This window comes from Haemorhous mexicanus, chromosome 24 (assembly GCF_027477595.1).
Source record: "Haemorhous mexicanus isolate bHaeMex1 chromosome 24, bHaeMex1.pri, whole genome shotgun sequence".
Taxonomy (NCBI): domain Eukaryota; kingdom Metazoa; phylum Chordata; class Aves; order Passeriformes; family Fringillidae; genus Haemorhous; species Haemorhous mexicanus.
In genome coordinates, this window is record NC_082364.1 from 1977882 (window position 1) to 1984856 (window position 6975).

Below are 6975 nucleotides of genomic sequence, written 5' to 3' on the forward strand. Positions count from 1 at the left end.
TGATTGATGAGCCAGGGCGCAGCTCACGGGGGGTGGGGGGACACCCCAGCTGCGCCCCAGCTCTTCGTTAAGCCAAGACTAACGAGCGTCGGGGAGATTCCACCTCTCCAGACCCCCTCAAACCCCCCCATCCAAGGGGGGTGGTTAGAGAGGTCCTATGGGACCCCCGCCCGGGTTGGCTAATTAAACGCTTTAATTAGGGCCGTGTTGGTTAAACAAATGGTGGAGGGGCGGGGGAGAAGGATGGAAGGGGACATCCCCCCTGCCTCTGCCGTCCCCGCCTGCAGCGGCGCGAAGCGATCAGGAGTGTAATTATACCCCTCTAATTAACGGGATTAGGGGCTAGCGGCGGCGCGAGGCTGAGGATGTGGGGGAGGGACCCCACACTCCATCCCCCACCCCGACCGAGCTCTTTGTCACTGCTGTCCCCAGGGAGTGTCCACAAGGGACGTCCCCAATGCCTACATGTCCCCAAAGGGATGTCCCTGCTGCCACCACATCCCCGAGGGTGTAATGAGGCGGCGTGCCCCCAGAGGGATGTCCCAATGGCAGTCCTGTGGCTTGTCCCCAAAGGGTTGCATCTGCCCCTGGCATGTCCTCGGTGCCACCACATCCCCAAAGGGCTGTCCCTGTTGCCAGCATGTCCACCCACTGTCACCACTGTGACATGCCCCCAAACGGACACACAGCTGGCGCCTTCCCAGAGGGATGTTCCCACTGCCTGCATGTTCCCAAAGGGGTGTCCCCAATGTCAGCCCCTCATCATGTCCCCAAAATGATGTCTCTGCCACCACCACGTCCCAAAACAGAAGTCCCCACTGCTGGTGTGACCACAAGGGGATGTCTCTGCTGCCACCATGTCTCCAAAGGTATGCCACCCACTTCCCCCGAGTGTCCTCAAAGAGGTGCCCCCACTGATGTGTCCCCACTACCACTCCTGAGGCATGTCCCCAAAGGGTTGTCTCCACAGCCAGCTCTGCTCTGTGTCCCCAGAGGGCTGCACCTACCGCCACCCATCCCATGTGTCCCCAGAGCAGGATCTCTAGAGGGGTGTCCCCGCTGCTGCTGTACCCTCAGATGGCCATGCCAGCTGCCAGTGTCCCTGCAGCTGTAGACCCCCAAGACCCCCGGAGCTGGCCAGACCACAATTAGAGACCCGGGGAGGGGGGGGAGGGGGGGGCAGGCCGGATGCAAATGAGGGTAGCGGTTAATTAGGGCCTGAACACTCATTACAGCCGAGAGCAGCTGATTGCGATGCAGCTCCGAGTCCCGGCAGCGCCATTTGACCGCGCGCTAATGACGAGGGGGGGTGGGGGGCGAGGGTTGAGGGGGGGGACAGGGGGTCCCCCCAGCCCGGCTCAGCCACGGCACCTCCGCAGGCATTCCTGGGAGGAGCAGGGTCCGCGCTCAGCCCCGCCGTGAGCCGGGACCGTGCCCGACCACGGCTCAGCCCTGCCGTGAGCTGTGGCAGTTCTCAGCCAAGATTGCCCCACATTCTGCATGTTCTGGATACTATGGACGTTCTCAGCTGGGCTCACCTGTGAAAGGGGCTCTGGGTGACCTCAGCCAGGACCACCCACGCAATGAGTTGTGGCCATTCTCAAATGAGACCCACCTGTGACTGTTCTCAGCCAAGGCTTACCCGTGCAGAGAATTGTGTGTGCTTTCAGCCCAGACGGAGCTGTGCAAGGATTTTTGGGTGTTCTCAGTCGGGGTCATCCGTGCAATGAGCTGTGGCCTTTCTCAGTCAGGGCTCACCCATGCAATGAGCTGTGGCAGTTCTCAGCTCCTGGGGATGTGCGGACGGCGGGAAGAGCAGCTTGGGGAAGCAGGGGGGAAACACCCCCTGGTCCCCAACACTCCTCCGCCGCCTCGTTCCAGTCAGCCTTCCAATTCAATAGGCATAATTAAAAGTCCGCCAAAAAGCCGAGCGGACAAGTCATTAGACCCACAGCAGCGTGTTCTGCAATTTACTGACCTGCGTGTAATTAACCTCCTGCCGCCAAAATACGCCGCTGAAAAGAAGTATAAACTTATTACTGGCGACGGTGGCTAATTAAAGCGAAAGCTGTAATTATCCCGAGATGTGGCCGCAGGCAGGAAACTGATGAAAGGGGAGAAAAGACTCTCGATGCAATATTCGGAAGGACGCGGGGATGCCGAGCGAGGCAGCGCCCTGCTGCCGCGCGCCCGTGCCCATCAGCATCCTGAGCGCCTGCATCCCGATCCAGCTGCCCTGCCCGCTGCACAAAGGGGACCCAGGCGGGCTAATTCGGCGCGGGGGCAACCGGCACGCCCCTCTCTTTGTCTCCCTTTCACAGCCAATATCCCGACCCCAGATGGGTTAATACATAATGCAGACAAGCAAGTAATTGCTTGCCTTTGTGAGGCCGTCAGCGCTGGGTCCCCGGCCCTCTGATCCCCCATTAGCGGCCATGCAAACAAGCCTTCCACCCAATTAAGCCCAGCTTTGATAAAGCCTTTCCCAATGATGTGGCGGTCCCAAACTAGCGATTCGCACATGAGCCACTACCTGTTAAACCCGGCGTCGGCTTCCTTCGGGGACGAGCATCCCTCGCCTCTCGCCATGACCCAGCTGCCGAGCTCTGCCCGGCTTCCCCCGGCCCTGAAGGGAGGCTCGGCTGATAAATGATCTCGACAAACTCTATATTAAAGAGGTGGAAATGGGATGTTAATATACCCCAAGCCGCTCATCTCGAGAACACATGGGTTCCAGCTTTCCAAAGATGCTGGTAATGAGGCGGGCTGGGATGCCCGCGAGGAGATCTCGACGCACCGGCCTCCTGCGCCTGCCAGGTGCGGAGGACAGACAGACTGACACCCGTCCTCTGAGGCATCCCCACACCGTTCCACAGAGGCTCCATGGGTCATCCCCTAAAGCATCTCAATCTGCTCACTGAAAGCATCCCATCAGCATCCCCTAAAGCATGCCAGCGCACTTCCCTGGAATATCCCAGCTTTATCCCTTGCACACCCTGGCATCATCCCCTAAAGCACTTCAGTTCGCTCCCCTAAATCTTCTCAGTCACCCCCTAAAGCATCTCACTAAGCTCTCCTAAAGCATCCACTAAAAAATTCTGGCACCATCCCCTAAAATATCCTGGCATCAACCCCTACAGCATCCCAGTGTCATCCCCTAGATCATGCCAGCATGTTCATCTGAAACATCTCAACGTTATTCCATCACACACCCTGGCATCGTCCCCTAAAGCCTCTCACTGTTGTCCTCTAAATCATTCCAGTGTGCTTCCCTAAAGTTTCCCAGGATCATTCCCCTAAAGCATCCCAGCACCATCCCCTACAGCATTCCAGCATTATTCCTTGCAGCATTCCAGTGTACTACAACACAGTATCTTACTATCGTTCCCTAATACATCCTGGCATCTCTCTGTGCATCCCAGACTCATCCCCTAAAGCATCCCACTGACATTTTCTAAAGCATGATAGCTTACTCCCCTACAGCATCCCAGCATCACACCCTGAAGTCCCACAAGGTTCCCTAAAATATGCCAGCATCTCTCCTTAATTCATCCCACCATTATCCCCTAGAACAGTCCAGTCTGTTCTCTGAAAAAATCCCAGTGTCATTCCTTAGGGCATGTCAGCATCATCCCCTAAAACATCCCAGGGCACGGCCCTTACAGAGTGTTATCCACGAGTGCATCCTGACACCATTCCCTACAGCATCCTGCTGTCATCCCCTACAGCATCCCAGTGTCATCCCCCAAACTATCCCTGTGTCATTCCCCACACCATCCCAGTGTCATCCCCCAAACTATCCCTGTGTCATTCCCCACACCATCCCAGTGTCATCCCCCAAACTATCCCTGTGTCATTCCCCACACCATCCCAGTGTCATCCCCCAAACTATCCCTGTGTCATTCTCCACACCATCCCAGTGTCATTCTCTACAGGATCACAGTGTGCCCCCCAAAACTCTCCAGCTCCATGCCCTAAAACATCCTAGCATTACTTGTTAAAGCATCCAAGCAGCATCCTCTAAATCATCACAGTATCATCCCCTAAAGCATCTCAGAGTCATTCTCATATGCTCCCCTAAAACATCTCAGCATCTTTCCTTAAAGCATCAGTTATCCCTCAAACAATCCCAGTCTTGTCAATCCCTGAAGTAACCATCATCATTCCCAAAGAATCCTACTTTTATCCTCTAGAACATCCACTACATTCTCCTAAAACATCCCAGCATCATTCCTTAAAGCATCCCAGCACTGTCCTCTCAAGCAAGCCACCATCATGCCCTACAGTATCCCAGAGTCATTCCTGACAGCATCTCAATGCCACCCCTTAATGCATCCCAGTGTCATCCCTAAAGCATCCCAGCATTATCCCCCACAGCAACCCAGTGTCATCCCCTACAGCATCCCAGCATTATCCCCTACAGCAACCCAGTGTTATCCCCTACAGCATCCCAGTGTCATTCCCCACACCATCCCAGCATGATCCCCCACACCATCCCAGTGTAATCCCTAAAGGATTCCAGCTAGATCCCCTCCATCCCCGCTACCCCCAGTCCTCAACCTTGCTTTCCCCACCCCCCAGCAGCCCCCCTGCTCCCCTTTCCCTCCTCCCCACCCCAAGTGCTGCCACAACCTCTATAAATATTCAAAAGGCCGCATTTCCCGGCCAAACGCCTGGCTTGGGGTGCGGGGCTCCCGGGGGGAATGTTAATAACGGGGCTGCCAGGGATTCCCCCCTGGCAGCGAGAGGGGGGACCCAGCCGCTCATTTGCCCAGACAAATATCTTGTCGCTCCTCATTATGGCCAAAGTTCGTGCCTCAGTTTCCCCCCATCAGCTCCCCGACGCCGCTCAGCCAGGGTTGGTTGGGAAAAAACAGGAGGAATAAGAAAGCAGCAAAAGGAGAATAATGAGGATAACAAAGTATGGAGGAAGCCTCCTCCCATTTAAAAACTTTGAGGAGGGTGATTTGGGCAAAGCCTGGGCAAACAGGCGCTAATCGCCAAATCAAGCAGCAATTAAATGCCGTGGCAGTGAGAATAAATTTGCTAACGAGGAGGCGATGCCCCCGCAGTCGCTGTTTGCCCAGCTGATTAACGGGATGGATCTGAGGGGGATTATCCATCGGGATGAGGCGGCTCCTTTGTCTCCATTCCCCATCAGAAGCTCTCTCAGAGGAGGCACTGGATGTGCGTGTCTCACCCCTGGGAGCCCATCGCTGCAGCCTCAGGCCTCAGAGTGGGATTAATACAGAGGTGCTTTAATCCCTGAGGCTCCCAAACCCTCCAGGATTCCCATTAAAAATTCTCACATTTTCCAAGGACTCCATGAAAAGAGGCCCAAGGGTTTTCCCTGGATTAATACCCTTTTCCATCCTGTAGTTCCGTGTTGGAGATGTCCCATTCCTCAGGTCAGCTTTTCAGAGGGACCCAAAAGGGGAAGGTGGGGGAACATAGCAGCAGGCAATGTTTAGATATTCCAGCAATGCTGTCAATTCCCATCCCACAGAATTATTCAGGGAATAGTTGGATAAACCTCTTCTTTCATGGATACTTTTTTTCCTGATCCTACTGAGAAATCCCTATGCTACCACATTGCCAGCAGGAGAAAAGCTTTGTGTTCCTACTAAATTAATATTTATTTACTTTCTCTGTGCCTGGCTCCAAGGGACAGATGAATAATGCATTGCCCACCGGACACCTGGCAGATTCGGTGGGATATGGAGAGCCCAGAGGATGCTGCTGAGGCTGAGTGGGTCAGATGTGCACCACGCTGCAGCCTCAGCACAGCTCTAGCTGTGGAAAAGCAGCCTGGGCAAGCTCTCCAGATGTGCAAACTCCAGATGTGCACTCACCTTGTACCTCCAGATGTGCACAAACAGAAACCACCTGGTTCTCCAGATGTGCTTGAGCATCCCTGTGTACAGCTGTGTGCCCAGCTGTGACATCAGGGACCTCTCCAGCTGTTGGTCTGAATGCAGCTGTATCCCCCACACCACCTAACCCTTCTAGATGTGAACACCCTGGAGATCCTTGGTGCTCCAGATGTGTGTGGAAAAGCTGTGTCCCAAGTGTCCTCCAGATGTGAATGCCCTTGGGGACCCAGATGTGCAAACACACGTGGGCACACTTCCCCTGCATGCAAATGTGAGGCCCTTCTCCCTCCCAATATCCCAGATGTGCATACCCAGTCCCCCTGGTCCTCCCCCACTGCCCCTTCCCCACCTCTTCTTTTTCCCTGAGCCCCCTCCAGCTTCCCTACACTCCCAACTTCCCTTTTTCCCCCTTTTACCCTATTCCAAGTGCCACCGTCAAAAAATCCTGTAACGAGCTCCCCCCAGGAGCCCCCCTCCCCCCATAATGAACCTCCCTAATGAATTCCCCCAACCCCCCCCCCCCCGCCCCCCGTGCTCGCTGAAGGAGGCTCATTGCTTTCCACATCAGCCCCAACGCAATAATCAAACGGCCAATTGCTACTTACGGATTCAATGGTGCTGATTCCTTCGTGTTTCCCCCCTGACCCCACAAATTCAAGGCCACTGGTGGTCCCAGCACCCCCAAAGTGACATCACTGTGTTACTCACTCCAACAGCCGCATTTCCCCGTGGGGTGCGGGGTGGTGCTGCCTTTCAGGGTTCAGTGAGGGAGGATCCCGACTGGGGGGTAACAGCAGCCCCATGTGGTGTCACGTAAATTTGGGGCGAAGCCAGGGAGCTCCTGCGTCTCCTCCTTCTCCTCCCTCCAGCTCTAGGACCCCCCTTTCCTCTGCCCCTTCAAAAATTCATCCCCGTTCCACTCCACCATGAAGCCCCCACCCCATACGGGACATCCCCCGCCTTCGTCCCCATCCCGCTTCTTAGGGACGGGGAGGGCACACAGGGACACCGGCATCACCCCGCCCCAGCACCGCCCCGGCCCGTCCCCTACCCGGGGGGCGGTGCCGCAGGCTGAGCCGAGCCGAGCTGAGCCGGGCTGAGT